Source organism: Lissotriton helveticus, chromosome 2_2, assembly GCF_964261635.1.
Source record: "Lissotriton helveticus chromosome 2_2, aLisHel1.1, whole genome shotgun sequence".
NCBI classification, from domain to species: Eukaryota; Metazoa; Chordata; class Amphibia; order Caudata; family Salamandridae; genus Lissotriton; species Lissotriton helveticus.
In genome coordinates this window covers 79,666,647-79,676,534 of record NC_136060.1, presented here as the reverse complement: position 1 = coordinate 79,676,534, position 9,888 = coordinate 79,666,647, and positions in this window count along the sequence as shown.

Sequence of the window (9,888 nt, the reverse complement as noted above, 5' to 3'; positions counted from 1 at the left end):
GTATCTCTGCAACACGGTGTCTTCTGATCTGGATTTGATCTACTAATGAGTCCCTAAATTGCTCATGAAATAGACTGTTCTGGTACCGGGAATATGATCTGCGCAGCGGCACAGGGGGTTCTAGGCAATTGGAACGTTTGGACCGCAGCCAATCACTTTCTGGATCGCAGTTATCTTGAAGTAAGCCCGAGTTGTCCTCTAATGATGCTAGAGGCTCCAACAATCAAGGAACATGTATGTTCTTTCCCTTTGCTTGATTGGATGGCTGAAATGTTCATGGATGAGAACAACAACTTCTTGTTGGAAGCCTTTGCAACATTTGGTGCTTACACGTTGTTGGACTGAAGTATTGAATATTTTTTTTATTTCATAGACACGTGCTATACTGGTGAATATTTTTTTATTTTTCTCTTGCTTTTTCCTTACATGGCTGAGGTGTTTTCCCACTGATTTGAATATACTTTGGAATTTCACTCCTAAATTTTGAAATCGGCGAACTTTCTGAACTTGGTTCTGTCCTCCTCGAACTTGAACTCTGCGTCCTAGCATGTTTTCCCTGAGTGGTGTGTGTTCCCCAAACATGGGGGGGGGGTTTCATATGGTTTATGGGCCTCTTTTTGCGTGCATGTTAAGTTAGCATGGGTTGCTTGAAGTTTAAAACGCCATTTTCCCTTTTGCTGCTTTTGCACACAACACTGCTTAGCTGTTTTTGCTGACTTAGCTTGGATGAAGGTCTATACATGGGAAAAGGGTTGTTTTTTGACATCTCTAGACATACATCGTATCCCCAGTCTCTACAGTGAGTGCTAAGCTGCCAAGGTTATCATAACTCGAGCCTGTTTATTGGCTTGTCCGTGTAACATATTCTAAACACACAATTTTGCAGCTGCAAGCCGAGTAGGATTCTGGCGCCTTTATCATAGCACACTTGCCAGAATTGCACACACTTGGAAGATTCCAGGCATGCAGAGAGACTAACCGATCCTGATGTAATTTACACTTACTGAGCGGACAGGTAAATGGGGTCCCCCCTAAGAAAACTCCAGGGACCTTCTATAGTTTTATAATACATAGTTCCTAGATAGGGAGGGTGTTTTAAATAGGCGCTTTTATCACCTGTTTGCACTATCATCGTAACATGATTCCTCCTTTTGTATTTTATGGAATTGTAACCATGCTGTCCGTATTATTATTATCCATATGTATGCTGATGTTGATTAAAAGACTGCGCTTAAGATCACGTCGTTAAAATAAACATTTTAACCTTACCGTGTCTCTATTTTACTCCCGTTGCAGACTGGTATGAGCTTATAACAAAAGAGTGTTCTCACTTCCCACCATTCCTGAGATGGTCCTAAGTCGCATGTTCTAGGTTGTCTAATCATTGATTTCTTTGCTAAAGGATGAAGAGCTAATGTGACACTGATTGCTAGTCTGGTAGTTGATTTTGGGCACTAAGGTGAGTTTTGGCACACCATGATTCACGGAGGTCCTTAGTCTCTGTGCACATTTCTGTGTTTGCGCAGAATCAGTGTTACAGGATGGTGGTGTGTTTCTACAAGTCCAGGAAAGTGGCAGTGGAGATACAAGCTTTAAGGTTTGAGGGCTGAACAAATGGGGTGAATTCCTAATCAAAAGATGTTGTGCGGCAGGGATCTGATGGGGCTCCTGAGTTGATGGATCGCATGCCGTTGCTGGTTTCTGTTGTGGTGATTGGGGGCCAGCAAGTCAATGTGGCTTCTGGGATGTTTTTGTTGATGAATTTGTAGGACTTCAAGGGAGACGAGGTGCAGTGGTTGAGCAAAGTAGTTGTATATGGTGCTGAATTTGTACGGGAAGTAGAGGGAGAGCTCTGTTCTGAGTTTATGGTAGGAGGTGATGATTGTGAAGCTTGTAGGTGTGGTTGAAAACTGCTTTACCATGGCAAAGATCTCTTTAGTGGTGCTGGAGCTGTTTTGGATTGGTTCTGTGAGGTCTTGCTTCTTGTTGGCTTTGGTGGTAGACTAGGAGGGTCAACTTGTAGATGCCTCTGTAGGAGTTGTTGTGGCAGTGGCACCAATGTTGTTCCAGCTGCTTGCAGTGGCACTTCAAGAGCCTGAGGTCCGTGGTGTACCAGCTAGCTTGTGGCTTTGATTGAGCTGTGGTGGGAAGTCTTGAAGGGGACTAGGGAGCCTGCGCAGGAGATGATCTAGGTTTTTGATGGAGCATGCTAGATCATCATGGTGGGTGCATAGGAAATGGAGGTCAGCCATCCAGATGTCCTTGGGGATTTTGTTGAATCAGGAGTTCTGGGTGCTGGTAGGTCTGGCATTGCTAGGCAGGTACAGGTTGAAATGAATAAGGTAATGGCCGGTCCAGGTTAGTGGGGATGGGCTTGCCCACCTTAATGTAGGGGAAATTGGTAAAGATGGCGTTGAGGTAGTGTCCAATCATGTGGGTGGGGCCTGTAGGGTGAGTCCATGTATGTTGAGTTCCTCCATGAGGGTTGTGGAGATCAAGTCGGTCTGGTTCTCTTGGTGGAGGTTGAGGTCACCGAGTCAGATGAAGGAGCTGGACGTGAGGAGCAGTGGGGTGATGAGGTTCAAGAGTGTCAAGCTGAAGCCAGGTTGAGGGCTCAAACGGGTTTTGCCAAGCACTGCCTTGGGCTGCGGTGGGTGGTTGGCGGACCCAGGGTCCTGACGCTGGGAACGGATGGGTGAAGAGACTTGTTTTCGGAGCACTAGTTGTATGTCCACTTTGCATGTCCATGCTGTTGCCACCATTAAATTGGTACTTGTATAGCGCACTACTCACCCGCAAGGGTCTCAAGGCGCTTGTACGAATACCGCTGTGGAACCCATCCTGGCTTTCCCTGTGAGGTGTCCACTCCTGGGCACCCCCAAGGTGGAGGCCAGGCATCCTTAGCGTTGTGAGGGCCGTTGTGCAGATTAAGCAAGCTATTGCCCAGAGCTGCAGAGTGGGACTCCATGATTGGAATAGGCACCGAGGTGAGAATTATCAGGTCCGTGGAATTTTTTGAGCCCAAGACCCGCCGAGGCGGGGAATTGAACCCTGGTCCCGGGCTAGACCTCTGCATCAGGGTCTGCCGCTCTAACCATTGAGCCACACTTCTCCACTACTCCAATTACTCCATTAGGAGGCTTCTGGGAGGGAGAAGAGAGGGCATTCCTTGTGAGTTTATGCCAGGTGCCTCAAGAGATTGACATAAGCAGTTGGAGGGGAGGAGCTGCACACCTGGTATCACAAATCAGTGTTGCCTGGCCCACAATCCACTATATCCAGAACTGCCTGGGTCAAACACTCCACTTGAATGAGGGGTGAGGGAATGTAAACCACAGCAGCTTGCCTCCTTGCTCCTGTGTCGCCTCACCTCAAGATCTGCCCTCCTGTTGGATTTTGCTTCCAAGCTGTTGGGGGTTCCATACAGAGGCATCTATCATGCTAACATAAATACAAGGTCTTTCAGGAACTACTTGACTTGCCTGCATAGTAAGTGTGCACCTATTACACAGGAGATGTTGGATTTCATGATTAGAAAGAAGCAGATGGAGGGTGCACGGTTACTTACTGCCTCTTCTCCCCCTTGAAGAATTGCCCATACCAGGAGTGCCAGTTGCTAGCTGTAATGTGTTTAGCATTTAGTCATTAGAAGTGCTTACACTCACCATTACCGTGCTCTTAATTATTTTGCTGTGTAGGTCCTCCCTCCTCTTCAAGCCACCATTTGAGCAGGATCATTTTTAATTTGTGGTAGTATTATCAGCAAAGTTATAACACATCTAACATGTCTCCATACCTTTTCAGCCAGGCACTGATGTGCAATTAAGGTTTCACATTTCTCAGTGAGAATTTCATACTGAAACCTACTCTTAAATTCAAATTGCAATATCCAGGACAAAGAACATTTGCATATTCTGCCTATAGTATATATTTTGCAAACTATCAGGAAAGTACATTCCTTACAAATGCAAGATGTTACTCTAGAAAAAGTAAGTCATTCGAAAATGCTAAAGGGATCTCATAATGAAGTCACTTTACCAGATATTTATTGCATAATTATCTTGCGTGTAACAACATTGCAACCTTCATTTAAATACATGAAAACTCAAAGAAAGAACCAACAAAAATCACTGGCAATATCATTGTGGAAACAGGCTATTTCATGTTGAAAATTAGATGTCAATGGTTACATTAAGCTCACAAGCTAGATAACCTAAGATATATTATCTCACATATAGCTAAGATCTGACACGTAACCTTTGTCGGTAAATTTTAAAGCATAGATATATATATATCATAACGTATGTCCTATGCAAAATCAGGTTAGACACTTCCAGGCTTCATCTGAAATAACAATGGTTTACTTTCCAGTTTGTTAACCTGCAAAGACCCACATGTACTTTATATAATAATTAACTGTACAGTGTAGAGAAAATGTTTGATATAATGCAATTCAAACATTGCAATAAATAAAGAACCCTTTTTGTAAAACTGTTTGGTCTCTTAATACACCACACAAACATTCAAATCTGCAGAAATGGATTTGGATGACGGCATTTCTCTTGTGGTTAGATTCACGGTTCACAAAGTTGATTGATGAAACATCTATTCAGCGAAATCATAATTATCACATAAAGTGTGATGTTTACTCAACAAATAACTTAAAGAAATGAACCAGTAACAACCCTAGGTTTTTCATTTAAAACTGCTGTAAAAACATACTTTACTCTGGTTGTTCTGAGTGAAGTTCTTTGCGGCCATCATTTTACCCAGCGTCGAGATACAATGTTAATTGTTCTGACCAAAAGTTTCCAGACGTTGCACTACTCTAGACATTGGACCAATGAGAAGGCTGGGTTCACATCAATTTGTATTAATTTGCACTCTTGTAGTGTCAAACCTGAATACGTTGAATGGGATTAAGAGAAATTAAACCTCTCTCTTCCATTGAGGTCAAACGTTACACACAATTTCTTAATGATGTGTTTTTAAAGTTTCATGAAAGCACATTCTACTTTCCCCTTTCATTTGGCTGCTCCATGAGAATGTTATTTTTTGTAATGTGTAATTATCTTAGCAATGGTGAATTTTACATGTAATCAAATAGTTTGCTTTAAGCATTGTAACTCTTCCACAAATTACAATACAAAACAGGGCTCATTAAATTGAGTCCTTTTTGCCAAATCAGAGAAGAGAATCATCTTTTATTTTGCACTCCATTAGTTTACTTCATTGGTTCCTTAGCTCAACACATACTGAACAGAATTTTAGGAGCTTTTCTCCCAGTGAATGATGCCTGTCAATGAACAGAGAAATAACTATCATATTCCAATGAAAAACATATTTCATAAAACCGTAACATTAACAAAAATGTTATTACATAGAACACTAATGTTGTAATAAAAGCAGTGAGAAAGTAACTTTTGCTAGTGTTTACGGTACTTGCAAAGAACAGCGGTGCTTGTTTTTTAAACAAACAAATAAAACCTACATCACAAATACATTAAAATAAATAAGTACAAAAATAAAACTATAACATTTTAAAAATAGGAGCCACATCTTGTTTTAGTTGCAGCCTTCAATGTAAACAAATCAACTGTTAGATGGAAGTAAACATTTTCATAGTTTTTTTATTTTTAACTGTAATCTTTCCTTTAAGCCCCTGTCAGGGTCAGAAGACAAATAAGCTTTGGAGGGTCATCTATTAAGGATGTCAGGATAGCATTCTACACATTCAAAACATCTTTTTGTTCTGTCATTGTCTGCAACTGCTTGTGTGCTTCATTCTGTATCTTATTAAAATGTTATATGCCTAAATATATTGCACTGTTTGATATTCGAAAAACTCTTTGAAGTAGGTCAGTTTTATCTTGTGTTATAAATAATCTAATTCACTTAAAGCTATAGGCGTGTAAAGTGCAGAGAATAAATTAAACTCTTTTTTAGGAAGTAAATTAGAGATCTGTAGCAGTTAAGCACTTACTTTTGGTTTCTCTTTTGTGAAAGACCAAAATGGTATACTAACCAGGACTGGTATCACAGAAAGCTCGTAAAAGCTTTGAGTAATACAAATTATGGAACAACTTCTTGAGACTATGACTTGAAGCATGCCTAATAGAAAATTAAAATAAACTTTGCTTTGATTATGGTTTTTCTATCATCAATAATATAACTTGCCTGGAACTTTTTTTTAATCGAATGGATCTTGTTAGTTATCTGACTCACCACGATAACAAACATTAACTTACAGCTAAACAATTTAAGTAAAACTGCTGTTTGGTAACTGTAACTTAATGTCTTCATAACTGAACCATGCTGATACAAACTGGTACAAACTGGCTCTACTACCTCATTAAAACTATACCCTCTTGTACCGCTTGCATTTTCATGTTTTTCCTCACCCCCATCGTCCTTGTAGTCAATAAACCAAAAACTATAACTTGCAGGAATAAAAACTTCTAATATAAGATAGAAGATGGCCCCCGTTTTTTTCAAAGGACAGCTGCTTTTGTTTCCCAATATACAAACAACTCAGTCATAATGGGTGTTAGGTCTTCTGTCCCTTCTGCTCCAGATACAGAAGCATGTGGTGGAATAATTTCAAGCTTTTGGTTGTGTTCCGGACCAAGGCTGTGGCATGAGCAGATCAGAAATGAACATAGCAATGCCAGAATAGATATGAGGGTAAGAAGCACCACAGACCTCACTTTTAATAAAACCCATTCTTTTGTTCACTCAGGCCCCAGACTTGCTCCCCGCCCCAACAGGCCAGGTGATCTATACAATTTACAATAGCAGCACATTAATAGTGTGCTGTACAATAGAGGCCCTGCCCTTGGCTGGGCTTCTGCCAGACTCTCCATTTACTGCGCTCTACCCGAACCTGCTGAACTAATCTGACTTGAACGCATCTTGTCTCTCGGAATGGAGCTAAGTCTTAGTACTGATAAGATAGTTCAGGAGGTGAAATGCCTACTGTATTAATCTATTTGGGACTTTATTACATAGCCCTTTATGCGCCCTCAGCTGTAGTTCAGGAACATAGCTGAGGGAGGATAATTAAGAGCCGTTATGGGTTTCAGGCGCAGGCAATAATGCTTACTTTTTCTAGCCACTTTGAGGCCTACACTCTTTATTCACATGATGTGTTTATCACTGTGGCTATTTCTATGGGACCTTGGACTCTAGGATGATACTCCACAAAAAGCTGTCTCACATTGAAAGATTCTGCACTCCCAAACAGTGAAGAGTGCTGGGGATTGTTATCATAATTTTCCTGGTGAGAAGTGGATAGAGTACCGGTGATTCCCTAGCTTTCTCCATTACACTAGATTAGGTTTCATGGCGGGGGAACATGAGCTCAAATGGATGAAGTCCGAGTGGGAAACACTGTGTTCCATCCAAAATGCGACTCATGGAACAAGCAGTTTTTTCACGTTTTATAGATATGGATGGTTTGGTCTCTCAAAGCTCTGTCTTCTCGGAAGTATACCTTTTATATGTTAAATGGACAAGTCTAGACTTAGCCCCCTTCTCATGTATCATCTCACAACTGAGTTTGTTCCTCCATGTGCAGACAAATTATCTCTTAGATACCCTAGACAATGGCATGCCCTGTCACAATGACACAGCAAGCTCCACCTCTACCCTAAGCACTTTGGCAACCTTAGGTGTAGGAAAGCACAATACAAGGGCCACTACATAACAATACAATTTGCTTCAGTGCACTGCTATAGGCTGCACTGTGATCCACCCTTTTTCTAGGAGATCTGTTGCAAAAAATTGTCTACAACCTTTATATTCCTTGCCAGGTACATCACATTTCTACACCGTAAGTATTGATCTAACTACCCCAATATACAAAAAGCTAATAACTGAGAAGCCAGGGCTGGCTACAGGTCTCCCACACTTGGTAGCTCTAGGTATGCCACCATTGTCCAAAATAATTATTCTTTTTTACCGTTGACCCTTATATTGAACTTCCTCCTTATTTACATGATGACATGGGGAGGAGACTTTCACATATGGTCGCTATCCATCTCCAAGGAAAGCCCAGCTTACAATGTTAGAGAACTCCACAAACTATTGGTATTTGTTTTGTACTAATCATGGAATGCTTGAAAGAAAAGTTCCAAATTGAATTTGGGTCAGCCTAATGTAGTTTCAAATCCCCTCAACAGTTTAGGTATAATTTACATATTCACCAGGGAAGAAGTTTCAGTAAAAGAGTGCCCAAATCACTTGAAATGATTAGTCTTTAGAAAACTAATCTAGATCCACCAATTCTCACACAACCCAACATCTAAATAGGCACCAAGTCCTGATCTTTGTACAACATAAGATGACAATGTAACATTAGCGCTGAATCCCCTGAAACATTCTTAACTTTCAAATATCGGAGGCAGAGAAAGAGACAGGCTACATAATGTCTGTGTACTTATGTGCATGCCTATGTTTGCATGTGTTCGCACTTTAAATCTAACTTGTTGACTTTGAAAGTGCTTGGTATTTGAGGCAGTGTGGGACTAGAGTGAAAAGAACAAAAGTATAGGGCAACAGTCTTTGTATTTCCAAGTTATAACTGGGGAATTGAGTCATGTGTTCAGGACCGCACATATTGCTGTTCATACTTCTTAGATGTCCTTCACAAGAAATGAAATCTGAATTTCAGACCAGTGTGAATCAAATTTGTATCCTGCCATTGTTGTGAAGTGCAAAAGGGTAACAAGATGCAGAATTAACACACAAAGATATGCTATCATACTGCCAAGTGGCATAGTGTTTTTGGGAGATAGTCAGCAAGTCCTAGCAGTTTGGACAACCGCGCACTTAGTGAGGATTTATTTTTGGTCCCATAGTAACAATGTAAAAAGAGAAGCTAGATAACCCAAGATGCTAGTGTTGTGGAAAAATGGCAAGGCTTGCTAAAGGTGGCAATCAGGAAAATAGCCACTTGGTAGCTATGCCTAAATCCAAAAATCCTAATCCTAAAAATAGTTGTTAGTATGACTATCTGAAGTACCAGATTTGTCAGCCTTGGAAGGGTGAAAAGGTGAGTTGGTACTGAGGATATTGAAATTTCTGTTGTGCAATTTGCACAGTGAGCTCTGCAGCAAGTTAGGCCTCTGAAAAGGATAAGCCATGTGAAATTACAAACCCAGATATTTTTTACACTGCCACCTTTTATCGCTTTGGCGAATTTCAAGAAAAATGGTGCTGGAAACTGCATTTTTTTCGAATCTCATTCAAAAGATTTCTTGGAAACTGTGAATTCCCAAAACCTCTAAAGCTAATAAGACTTTTTTCTGCCACACAAGAAATATTTTTTAATATTTCATTATTTCCCCTTCCAAAATTTCGACCATTTACATGAAAGGGAATGTGAGCTATAAAACGCACATTTTGGCATCCTTTTTAAGTGTTTTTGGGGTGTAGAACGCCTACTCCTGGATGAAGTCAGGCTTCCTGCTTTTCTCACTTGCAAGATCCAACTAGTATTTAGCCCCCCACCATTTTCAAAATTCACCTTCCACCACTGACGAGACACATGATTGGCACATTTAAATCCAAGCCCACAGCAAGAGATCCAAGCAAACCTCATTACAAATGTGTTCCCGTTTTGCCACTCACTAAAGATAAGGCAATGCTACAAGTGTGGGTACTCTTCTCTGCCTTGAAGGAACGTTCCAGTGCTGTCACATTTTGTGGAATTAAGCATGCTGATACGGGGTTATACAAATATTCTAAATGTGTGAAGTAATAAAGAAATAACTTACTTTAAAATCTATTGTTTTTTAAGTTTTAGGAGTCTGATTACAAGCGCCCTTGTCGGATGCAATAAGTATCACATCTATTAAAATCTGGTACGTGGTGTTTGGGATATACTGA